Here is an 11,062-nt window from a genome sequence, read left to right as displayed (position 1 = left end):
TATTAAAACAGATTTATCTCCTTGTTGCCTGTGGGACCTTGCTGTGTGCAAATTGTCTGCCACTTTTGCCTATATCACAATCGTGTCTGCACTTCAAGAGCACATCTTTGGTTGTAAAGTGCTTTGGGATGTCCTGAGGTCCTGAAAGGTGCTGTATAAATATAAGTTCTTTCTTTAACATGACCATTCAGAACACAGTACAATTGATCTTATATTCCTCTGCAAAATTTGAATATTACAACTAAATATTTACTTTTACAATTTATTGCTTTGATTAATTGGGCTGAATTTATGTCTGTGATCCCACCTGCAGCAATGATAGCTTGTCACTCTGGAAGCCACCCATGTCCTTGTGTCTTGATGCTGCAGCAATCTCCCAGGCTATCACAATTTCCAGGGTGACCTACAGGTTGTGAGAAACTTCCTGAAGTGCGTTGCAGTTATGAGTAATGGACTCTCCCATTTATCCATCATCTCAACAATCTGCCACCTTCTTGCCCGCTCACCTAACCTGTCTATATCCCTTTGCAGTCCTCATAGCTTACTTTCCCACCTAGGTTTGTATCATCAGCAAACTTGGATGCATTACACTCGGTCCCTTCATCCAAGCCATTAATATAGATTGTAAATAACTGAGGCCCAAGCACCGATTCTTGCGGCACCCCACTAGTTACAGCCTGCCAACCTGAAAATAACCCGCTTATCCCTACTCTCTGTTTTATGTCCATTAACCAATCCCCTATCCATGCTAATATGTAACCCCCAAACCCCATGAGCCTAATCTTGCCTAACAACCTTTTATGTGGCACCTTATCGAATGCCTTTTGAAAATCCAAATATAACTACATCCACTGGTTCCCCTTTATCTACCCTGCTAGTTACATCTTCAAAAAACTCTAATAAATTTGTCAAACACAGTTTCCCTTTCATAAAACCATGTTGACTCTGCCTAATCATATTATGATGTTCTTAGTGCCCTGTTACCACTTCCTTAATAATGGATTCCAGCATTTTCCCGCTAACTGGCCTGTAGTTCCCTGTTTTCTCTCTCCCTCCTTTCTTGAATAGCAGGGTTATGTTTGCTACCTTCCAATCCGCTGGGACCTTTCTAGAATCTAGGGAATTTTGAAAGATCATAACCAATGCATCCACTATCTCTGGAGCCACCTCTTTTAGAACGCTAGGATGTATTCCATCAGGTCCAGGGGATTTATCAGCCTTTAGTCCCATTAGTTTCTCCAGTATTTTTTCTCTACTGATAATAATTACTTTAAGTTCCTTACTCTCATTAGCTCCTTGGTTCCCCACTATTTCTGGTATGCTTTCTGTGTCTTCTACTGTGAAGACAGATACAAAATATTTGCATAACGCATCTGCCATTTCCTGATTCCCCATTATAATTTCTCCTGTCTCAGCCTCTAGGGGACCAAAATTTACTTTTGCTACCCTCTTCCTTTTTACATACTTGTAGAAGCTCTTACAATCTGTTTTTATATTTCTTGCTAGTTTATTTTCATATTCTATTTTCTCTCTTTTTATCAATTTTTTGGTCATCCTTTGCTGGTTTCTAAACTTTCCCAATCCTCAGGCTTACTACTCTTCTTGGCAGCCTTATGGCCTCTTCTTTTAATCTAACACTATCCTTAACTTCTTTAGTTAGCCACGGGCGGATCACTTTTCCCGTGGAGTTTTTATTTCTCAATGGATTGTATATTTGTTGAGAATATTGGAATATTTCTTTAAATGTTTGCCAATGCTTTTCAACTGTCATACCTTTTAATCTAATTTCCCATTGTACCTTAGCCAACTCGCCCCTCATACCTATGTAATTGGCTTTACTTAAGTTTAAGTCTCTAGTTTCGAACTTAAGTACGTCACTCTCAAACTCAATGTGAAATGCTATCATATTATGATAACTCTTCCCCAGAGGATCCTTTACAGTCAGATTACTAATTAACCTTGTCTCATTACACAATACAAGATCTAAAATAGCCTGTTCCCCCGGGGTTGGTTCCATGGGCTCCCTGCTTGGTAAGATGCCAGGATGGAATTGGTGAGGACATATTAGGACCTGTGGATCTAGAAGTGTCTGGGTGATCATTGAAGTGGCTGGCCTTTCTCTTTAAGGCACCCCGTAGGATGTGAAAGAAATAAGACCTTGTTTAACTGTGCACACAGTGACATTTGTCCTTGAAGAAATATCGGTGAGCGCAAGGGCATTACAATACTTTGAGAAAGCACATGAAACTGAAACTATATGTGATGGCCTTTGCCCAGCCTTTACCAACCTTCTCTTGCCAGGTCTCCTCCAACCTTGCCTTCTTCTACAGGCTCTCTTGCATATTTGCTTATTAAGCCTAACACTTCCTCTTTCTGCATACTCAGGGCTTCAGTGATAGTCCTCGCCTAGTTGATCTTCTGTGGCCTTGGTTGTGCACCATTTTTTCCTTTAGAGGGAGAGAAGGCAATCTTACAGGCCAGTGAGTATCATGGAAAATTGCCCTATATGACATCATGCATGTCATGATGATGAAAGGTGCAGGTGTCCTTGAGAACCAGCAGAAGCCCTTGTGGCCAGCAAAATGAGTTAAGAGAGTGGTTCTGAGTAAAGAAGGTTCCTGAGTATTTGGAGAGATTGCCCTTAGCAGAAGTGAATTTTCCTTTCACCCAGGTGCTGAGAGAGTATGATAGGTAAAGAGGTGAGTGAAGATGTCTGAGTGGTAGAGGATATATATTGGCACAGAGCCTTGATTTACTTTGGTTGCCCTTGTGAGGTCATTGAACCTCTTCCTGCACTCAGTGGCAGCTGTGTGGATGCTGTAGGTTGCAGTGACTGCCTCTGCCACCTCCCTCCAGAAAGCCTGCACTACTCTCTTCTGGAGCCTCTTACCCTCAGTTCCCTCAATTCTACCAGTACCACTTCCACCAGCGCATCAGAAAATATGGGGGTCTTTCCAGCTGCTGTAGCCTACAAGGCTTCTGCTCCATCTGCCATCTTGCTGAGATGTTGCTCTTTAACTGGCTGCAGCTTTTTAAATGCTGCAGCAGAACTGTATCCTCCCCACCCCCTGCCCTCCCAATGATGGTAAGCCAATGAAGGATGGCTTTCTGGTCCCCAAACTGAGCTGGAAAGCTAATGAGGGTCATGGGAGGAAATTATGGAGGGTTAGTGGCAGTTTCACACTGGTGAGCATTAGGACCACGCTGCCCCAGTGGGAGGAGAATCCAGGCCATTGAGTCTAAAGGTGGATGATGATTTCATTGTTAGTGGGGGTGAGGTAGAAGAAGAGACAGGCAATATTGTGGAGATATAAGTAACCAGTCTTGGTGAAGAATATGATGTGGGGTCTCAAAGTAATTTGGATCAAACAGGACTGCAAGGTTTTACATGGTATGATTCAACCGGCGCTGGTGGCTGGGGTTTTCAGCTCACTTCTCATAAACACTAATTGACCTGGCATGTCTGTAGGGCATGGAAAATATCTGTCGGGTAGGAGAAAGCACCTGATATGGCCATAAAGCACAAAGTATGCTGATCGATTTCGTTTTACTGAAATAAGCAACACAAACAGCTTTTCTTTAAAAAAAAATGTAAAAAAACTACAAAAGATAAGTGAACAAGCATGCAATATCAAATACTCTCCAGGCCCATGGCACAAGTCGCATATTTAAAGAGAATTGAAAACTTGTTGCCAGTTCCTTTGCTGTCTCCTATCTCGTTTCAACAGCCTAGAGTGCATGCCATCGGTGCTCGGTGACTTACCCACCTTGAGTTCTGTTAATTTTTTTGGAACCCATTCCTTTTCTACAATTATCTCCAACAATTGTTACATATCCTCCATCCTAACTTCCACCATCATTTGTAAAAATTGTAGCAAAATACATAAATTAATATCTCTGTCACACTTTCATCCTCCACAATTGGACTCCCTCCTTCATCCTTGAGCTATCCTATCCTCTCTTTAACTAATATCTTATTGCTTATATGCTTCTCAGAGCTCTTACTATTTCCTTTTATATAAACTTCTGGTCTTTTTTCATGCTTCCCTTTAGCTTTTCCAATCTCCATTTCTACCTTCCCACTACACTTTCTATATTCCTCATAATTATCTTTAATAAGTGACCCCTGCTGTAAAGTGTGCATTTGTGGACAACCAGCAAGGACAGGAGTGGACTCAGCTGTGATGCTCACTATCACTGACTACGCCCACACATGAAGCTACCATGAGCGGAAGAGTGGAGAGAATCTGTGGAACTGTACCCCGGCATTAGTGACCACCTTCAGAAGAGAAGGGAGAAGACTGGGAGAAAAACATGAATAAATGAAATATTGAATTATCTTAAAAAAAATCAAAGTAAATTACAAAATGATAATGTTTAGTAAACATGCCAAGTTTGTGAATTTGCTGCTTCTGAAATAACTTTCACTAGGGATACATAAATGCTATTATTAGTTGTGCAGTCAGCTGTGTAATTTCCCATATATAATCTAAATGGCAAGATTTTTCATTTTATGACAAAATGTAGTCCAAACAATATACTGAAATTAATTATGTTAAAACAGACAGAATTGAAAATATTGTCTAATAGTGTCTGAAATTCCATGGGGAATCCACTGGTCTCCCACTGTAACTCCGCTGGGAGACCAGCAGAACCCTCATGAAAATGCCCATTTCCCTGGGGGGTTCCGCTGAGATCTCACATTGCTTCAGTTGTCCTTGTCATTCCATTCCCATTGATTCTGCTGCCCTTTCTGTTTTAAACTATCACAGTGGTTGCCTGAATGGCTGATCAGTCGGCTATGATGTTCTACTGGTACACATTGCCAGCCAACACATGCCAGTACAACATCATAGTTCACTAATCAGCTGTTCAGTTGGCTGCAAAGCTGAAAATTGCTGTGGTGGTGTAAAATGTCAAGGGCAGCAGAAGCAATGGCAAAATGGGAAAATTCTTTAGGACAATAGTCCAAATGAGTGAATAAGTTTTGATGGCAAATGACCTATTCACTTGAAGAGGCTCCACTTTTTCTACAGAGCTGATTTTATGAAATTGCACTCCTGAAGGGAGCACATAACAGGAATTAGGGCACGCACACCCAACAATTTTCATAAAATGTACTTCTTATATGTTCCTCTCTCATTTAACCTTTCTCTGATGATTTAGCATTCTTGTCATCTCTTCAGAGCTAACAAATTTAAAACACTATACAATCTTTATAGATCTTCTTTGAATATTTTCCAATGCCCCTAACTCTAGTTAAAAATTGCATTCAGTAATATTAGGAATGAACATCTTAACATCTTTCTGTGAAATTCCTCTGACCACTGTTTTGACAAAGGCTTTAAACATTTACTGATATGACACAGCATAGTTTCAAAATACTGGGCATAACCTCACCAATGCTTTATACCATTTTAGGATAACCTTTTTGAACTTGTGAAATTAAAACAGAACATGTTGGAAATACAAAGCAGGTCAATCAATACCTAACAAATAGAAAAGACGGGTTAATATTTGGGGTAGAACCTTCCATCTCTAAAAAGAAAGGCAGGCAAACCATTGTCAAAAATAAAACACTGCGGATGCTGGAAATCCGAAATAAAAACAGAAAATGCTGGAAATACTCAGCAAGTCAGGCAGCATCTGTGGAGAAAGAAATAACGTTTACGTTTCAGGTTGATGACGAAATGTTAACTCTGTTTCTTTCTCCGCAGATGCTGCCTCACTTGCTGAGTATTTCCAGCATATTCTTTTTTTATTTATTATAGGCAAACCATTGTGATGTGACAGGTATCACACAACTCGCTGCTAGTGGTGTGATTTAAATTTAGGATATTTTTAATGAGCTGTTCCATTTGCATTGGTTGGCTGATTAGTAAACCTCATATCCTTTATAAACTAGAAGCTACAACCTCTTGTTTTTCTGCCCATTTAGAGATTCCAGACTCTTTAGGACTCTTTTAATTCTACATCGCTAGTGTCCACTACACTTTATTTCTCCCCAAGCCACTTCGGAAGAAGGTACAGTATTATCAATATATCGCACAAGAAGGATACATACAGAATGGCACAAGTTTAAGTTCAATGACAGCAGAAGCTATCAGGACTTTTAAAACGGTCTTGTCTTCTGACAGACAAGAATGTAAAGATTCTTTTACCAACAATCTATAACGTGGTCCATGAAAGCACTCACTTTTGGTTCCATTTTACCAGGACCATCCTGGTTCAGCCTTTTTCTCTCCATTTGTCTCTAGACCTCCTCATACCAAAGGCTTAAATGTAACATTTGTCATTCAAATTCATTGACTCCACGGAGTATTCCTGGCAGATATAAAATGATGTATAAAGAAGTTACAGCCATTTCCAGGAACCAGTTGTACATACCTCCAAATAACATCTTGGCTTAATAAAAACATCATTACTGTTTGGAAATTGAAGACAAAGCCACCTTCTGAACGCCAGACAAGTTGGACCCAGGTGGCCATCTTAGATGTACCCCAGCCTTTGCTTTACATTTATACAAACTACAATGCATTAACTTATATTAGTACACAAAGCTAGTTCTGCCTCCAGGTACCGATATACAGTGACAATACCATGGAATTTCCCACAACCCTCAGAGTTTCTATTTAGATTTCACATCATTGGCGAAGTGGAGCTGTAGCTGGCAAGAATGTGGTATTTAAATGCCAATTCTCTTCCCTTATTCAGTCCAGGCTGCTGGTACTAATCTTAAATCTACTCTCTGATTTCAACTCTGCATTGAGATTTAGAACAAAGGGCAACTTCTTCACACACAGAGTTGCGAGGTAATGGAATTCACTTTCAGGGTTAGTGGTTGCGCAGAAACTATGTCAATGTTCAAGATTTGATTGGATAGGAGGAGAAAAGGGGTAGAAGGGATATGGGAACAGGCTGGGTAAACGTGATTAGAACTACAGTCCTACCCACTTATGTTGACATTTTGGGGACATTTCAAATTTCGACATAAACGCTTCCTTATAAATGAACTTGAAACTGACCAGGATATCCTGAATCCAACTATCAGCAATAGCAACAGTTCCAGATACCCTGCTTTGTTCTGTCCCCTGAACCCTGTGTGAAGTTATCTCCCTACTGGACCTTTGTTATATTTCCTTGCTTTCACCGACCCCGCTCTGCTGACTAACTGGCATATTTATAGAACTCTATCACCGCAGGCAGCCACCCTGGCACAAGTCGCTGACTTTCCGTTGCATCTCCTTCACTCCCTAACATCCCCCCCACCCCACCCCGCAGCCATGAGTTTCAGAACTAACCTGGCAGTGAACATCAACCTGGGTCCCACCTACTCTTGTGTCGAGATCTTCCAGCACAGCAAGATGTGAGCAGTGTTTACAGCTACAGAGCCTCGGCAGGAAGGAGCAACAGTTTGCACTGAATTGAATGGGACATCCTGAATTTAACTATAGAAACTATTGTAGGAAGTAGCTGTGGAGAATACCGGTCTACAGAAGTGGTACATAACTGAGCTCTTAATGCTGTTAGGGACTTAAAACAAATTGTCAGTTTAAGCAGGCCATAGTTTATGTTGAGGTACATAAAAGTTTTTAGTATTAATGTGCGGAGATGGGATTGGGACGTCATTCTTTGTCGACATAAGCAACAGGAATGATAACAGCAATATTGCAAATGTTGGATCGAAGTGAGCCAGAAACAGAGAGTAAATGTATTGTTAGATACCAGCTGATATGAAGATGAGAATTTTGATGGTTAGGATCTTATATGAAGCCATTGGAGATTTTTTTTGAGGTAAGGGTTAGGTTGAATTTTTATAAAGGGAGGTAGATCTGGATAGTTTACTCCAGACTACAGTAACACCTCAGAGTAAAACACAGATGCTGAAAGGGGAGTGTATGACTGTCAATCAGCAGGGTAGGGGGAACCTAGGGGAGGCAGAGAAGGAGGTACCGAGAAGATTTAAGATTAGTACCAGCAGCCTGGACTGAATAAGGGAAAAGAATTGGCATTTAAATACCACATTCTTGCCAGCTGTAGCTCCACTTCGCCAATGATGTACTAGTTCTATCCAACAGGTACGATGTACTTGCTACCTGTGAAGATAAGGATGCAGGCTGCAGGGAGGATGGCCAGAATGCTAACCATGGCACCGGGGAGCATGAGGCAGTCCAAGAGGGGGGAACAAAATAGAAATAGAAAGGTTGTAGTCATAGAGGATTCAATAATTAGCGGGATAGATAGCATCCTCTGCAGTCATGACCGAGAGTCTAGGAGGGTGTGTAACCTACCTGGTACCAGGGCAAAGGATATCTCGAAGCAGCTGGAGAGGAATTTGGAAAGGGAGGGGGAAGATCCAGTTGTCATTGTCCATGTCAGGGCCAATGACAAAGGAAAGAAAAGAGAGTTGGTCCTCTAAGGGAATATTAGGAGCTAGGAACTAAACTAAAAAGAAGGACGCCACATGTGGTAATCTCGGGATTACTGCCCAAGCCACATACTAATTGGCATAGGGATAGACAGATCAGAAAGGTGAATGCATGGCTGAAAGAATGGGAAAGAGGGGTTCCATTTAATAGGACACTGGCACGAGTACCGGGACAGGAAAGTGTTAATTGTATCCACAGGTCCAGGATGCTCGCGGTCCGTGGGGGCAGTCGCTCGGCCTGTCTGCCTCTCTTTCGCGGGTTGCTCTGCGCCCGGGTGGCCCTGGAGATGGAGCATGCGGTGTCTGCCGGTACGCTTGAGGCTTTCCGCGACCGGTGGGCACCGCAGGGGCTGGAGTGCATCCTGGATGAGGAGAATAAAATTTTGATTTGAACACATGGTTTTGGTTTCTTTGGGTTTTAGTTCTTAAGCACACCCCCCACTTCTTATAAAAGGGGGGCCTAATAAGAAGAAAAAAAGAAAGTGTTAATTGTATGATTTATATCAATGAGTGTTAATTGTATTCAGATGGTAGGTACCAATTGAGGAATCGCTTGTATCCTTTTTATAGTAGAGCTTATCTTGGGTGTGGTGTGTGTGTAAGGGAAATCTTTGTGAATAAAGGCTTGGAAGCAATTAAAGACCAGGCTCCAGTATTTTATCCTTCACCACATGGCTATCCAATTATAACAGAAGGAGTTGTACTGCTGGGATGGGCTGCACCTGGACCAAGGTCCTAGTGGAAAGGATAAATAGGGCTGTAGATAAGACTTTAAATTAGTAAGATGGGGGGAGAGATCTGGTTAACAGTAACCTGAAGATGAAAGAAGTAGGAGATGAGAGTAAAGGTCAGACCGAGGTAAAGATTAAGGGTAACATAAATGGTCAGGGAACAGACAAAATTTTAGAACATAAGTACAGAATGACTGTTTAAAAAAAACCAAGAGGAACGATTAATAAAAATAAATTAAATTGCCTGTACATCAATGTGCACAGCATCCAAAACAAAACTGGGGAACTAGAGGCAATAATTTGTGGCGAGGAACTAGATATAGTAGGGATAACTGAAACATGGCTGCATAAAGAACAAGATTGGCCATTAAATATTGCAGGATATAATGTATTCAGAAAGGATAGGAAGGAAGAAGGGGGTTGGAGTAGCTGTACTAATTAGAGACAACATAATGGCACTAGAAAAAAGGACATAACTAACATTAGGATAGAAACAATCCATATGGATTGAGATAAAGAATAAAAAGGGAATGATCAGACTAATAGGGGTATACTACAGACCCCTAATAGTGGAAGGGAAGTGGAGGGAGAAATATGTAGGAAAACCTATGAACTGTGTAAAAGACATAGAATAATAATCATGGGAGACTTCAACTACCCCCAAATAAACTGGCAAGAAGAGAGAGGGGGAAAAGGACTGGAGTTTTTACAGTGTGCAGAGGAGTCCTTTCTTACCCAGTATGTAAGAAGCCCAACAAGAGAGGAATCACTGCTGGATCTAGTAATGGAAAATGAACCCGAGCAGATAAGAGAAGTAAGTGTAGGGTAGCATTTATGCAATAGTGATCACAACATAATAATGTTCCAAATAATGATTGCGAGATACATAAGTATGACAAAGGCCAAAGTAATAGATTGGAAAAAAGCTTACTATGAGGGGTTGAGGATGGAACTAAGGAAGGTAAACTAGAAAACAATATTGACAGGCAAAGAGATAGAACAGCAGTGGGAAATATTTAAAAAGGTGATCAATAGAGTTCAAAAGAAATATATTCTGCTAAAAACAAGAACAAACTAGCCAATAATGAAACACCATAGATGGAGTCATACCTAGCACAAAGAAAGATGGTAGTGGTTGTTGGAGGCCAATCATCTCAGTCCCAGAACATTGCTGCAGGAGTTCCTCAGGGTAGTGTCTTAGGCCCAACCATCTTCAGCTGCTTCATCAATGACTTTCCCTCCATCATAAGGTCAGGAGTGGGGATGTTCGCTGATGATTGCACAGTGTTCAGTTCCATTCGCAGCCCCTCAGATAATGAAGCAGTCTGTGCCCGCATGTAGAAAGACCTGGACAACATCCAGGCTTGGGCTGATAAGTGGCAATTAACATTTGCGCCAGACAAGTGCCAGGCAATGACCATCTCCAACAAGAGAGTATCTAACCACCTCCACTTGACATTCAAAGGCATTACCATTGCCAAATCCCCCACCATCAGCATCCTGGGGATCATCACTGACCAGAAACTTAACTGTACCAGCCACATAAATACTGTGGCTACAAGAGAAGTTCAGAGGCTGGGTATTCTGCGGCGAGTGATTCACCTCCTGACTCCCCAAAGCCTTTCCACCATCTACAAGGCACAAGTCAGGAGTGTGATGGAATACTCTCCACTTGCCTGGATGAGTGCAGCTCCAACAACACTCAAGAAGCTCGACACCATCCAAGACAAAGCAGCCCACTTGATTGGCACCCCATCCACCATTTGATTGGCACCCCACCCACCACCTTAAACATTCACTTGCTCTACCACCGGCGCACCGTGGCTGCAATGTGTACCATCTAAAAGATGCGCTGCAGCAACTTGCCAAAGCTTCTTCGACAGCACCTCCCAAACCCACGATC

This window comes from Heptranchias perlo, chromosome 1 (genome assembly GCF_035084215.1).
Source record: "Heptranchias perlo isolate sHepPer1 chromosome 1, sHepPer1.hap1, whole genome shotgun sequence".
NCBI classification, from domain to species: domain Eukaryota; kingdom Metazoa; phylum Chordata; class Chondrichthyes; order Hexanchiformes; family Hexanchidae; genus Heptranchias; species Heptranchias perlo.
This window is presented reverse-complemented; position numbering follows the sequence as displayed.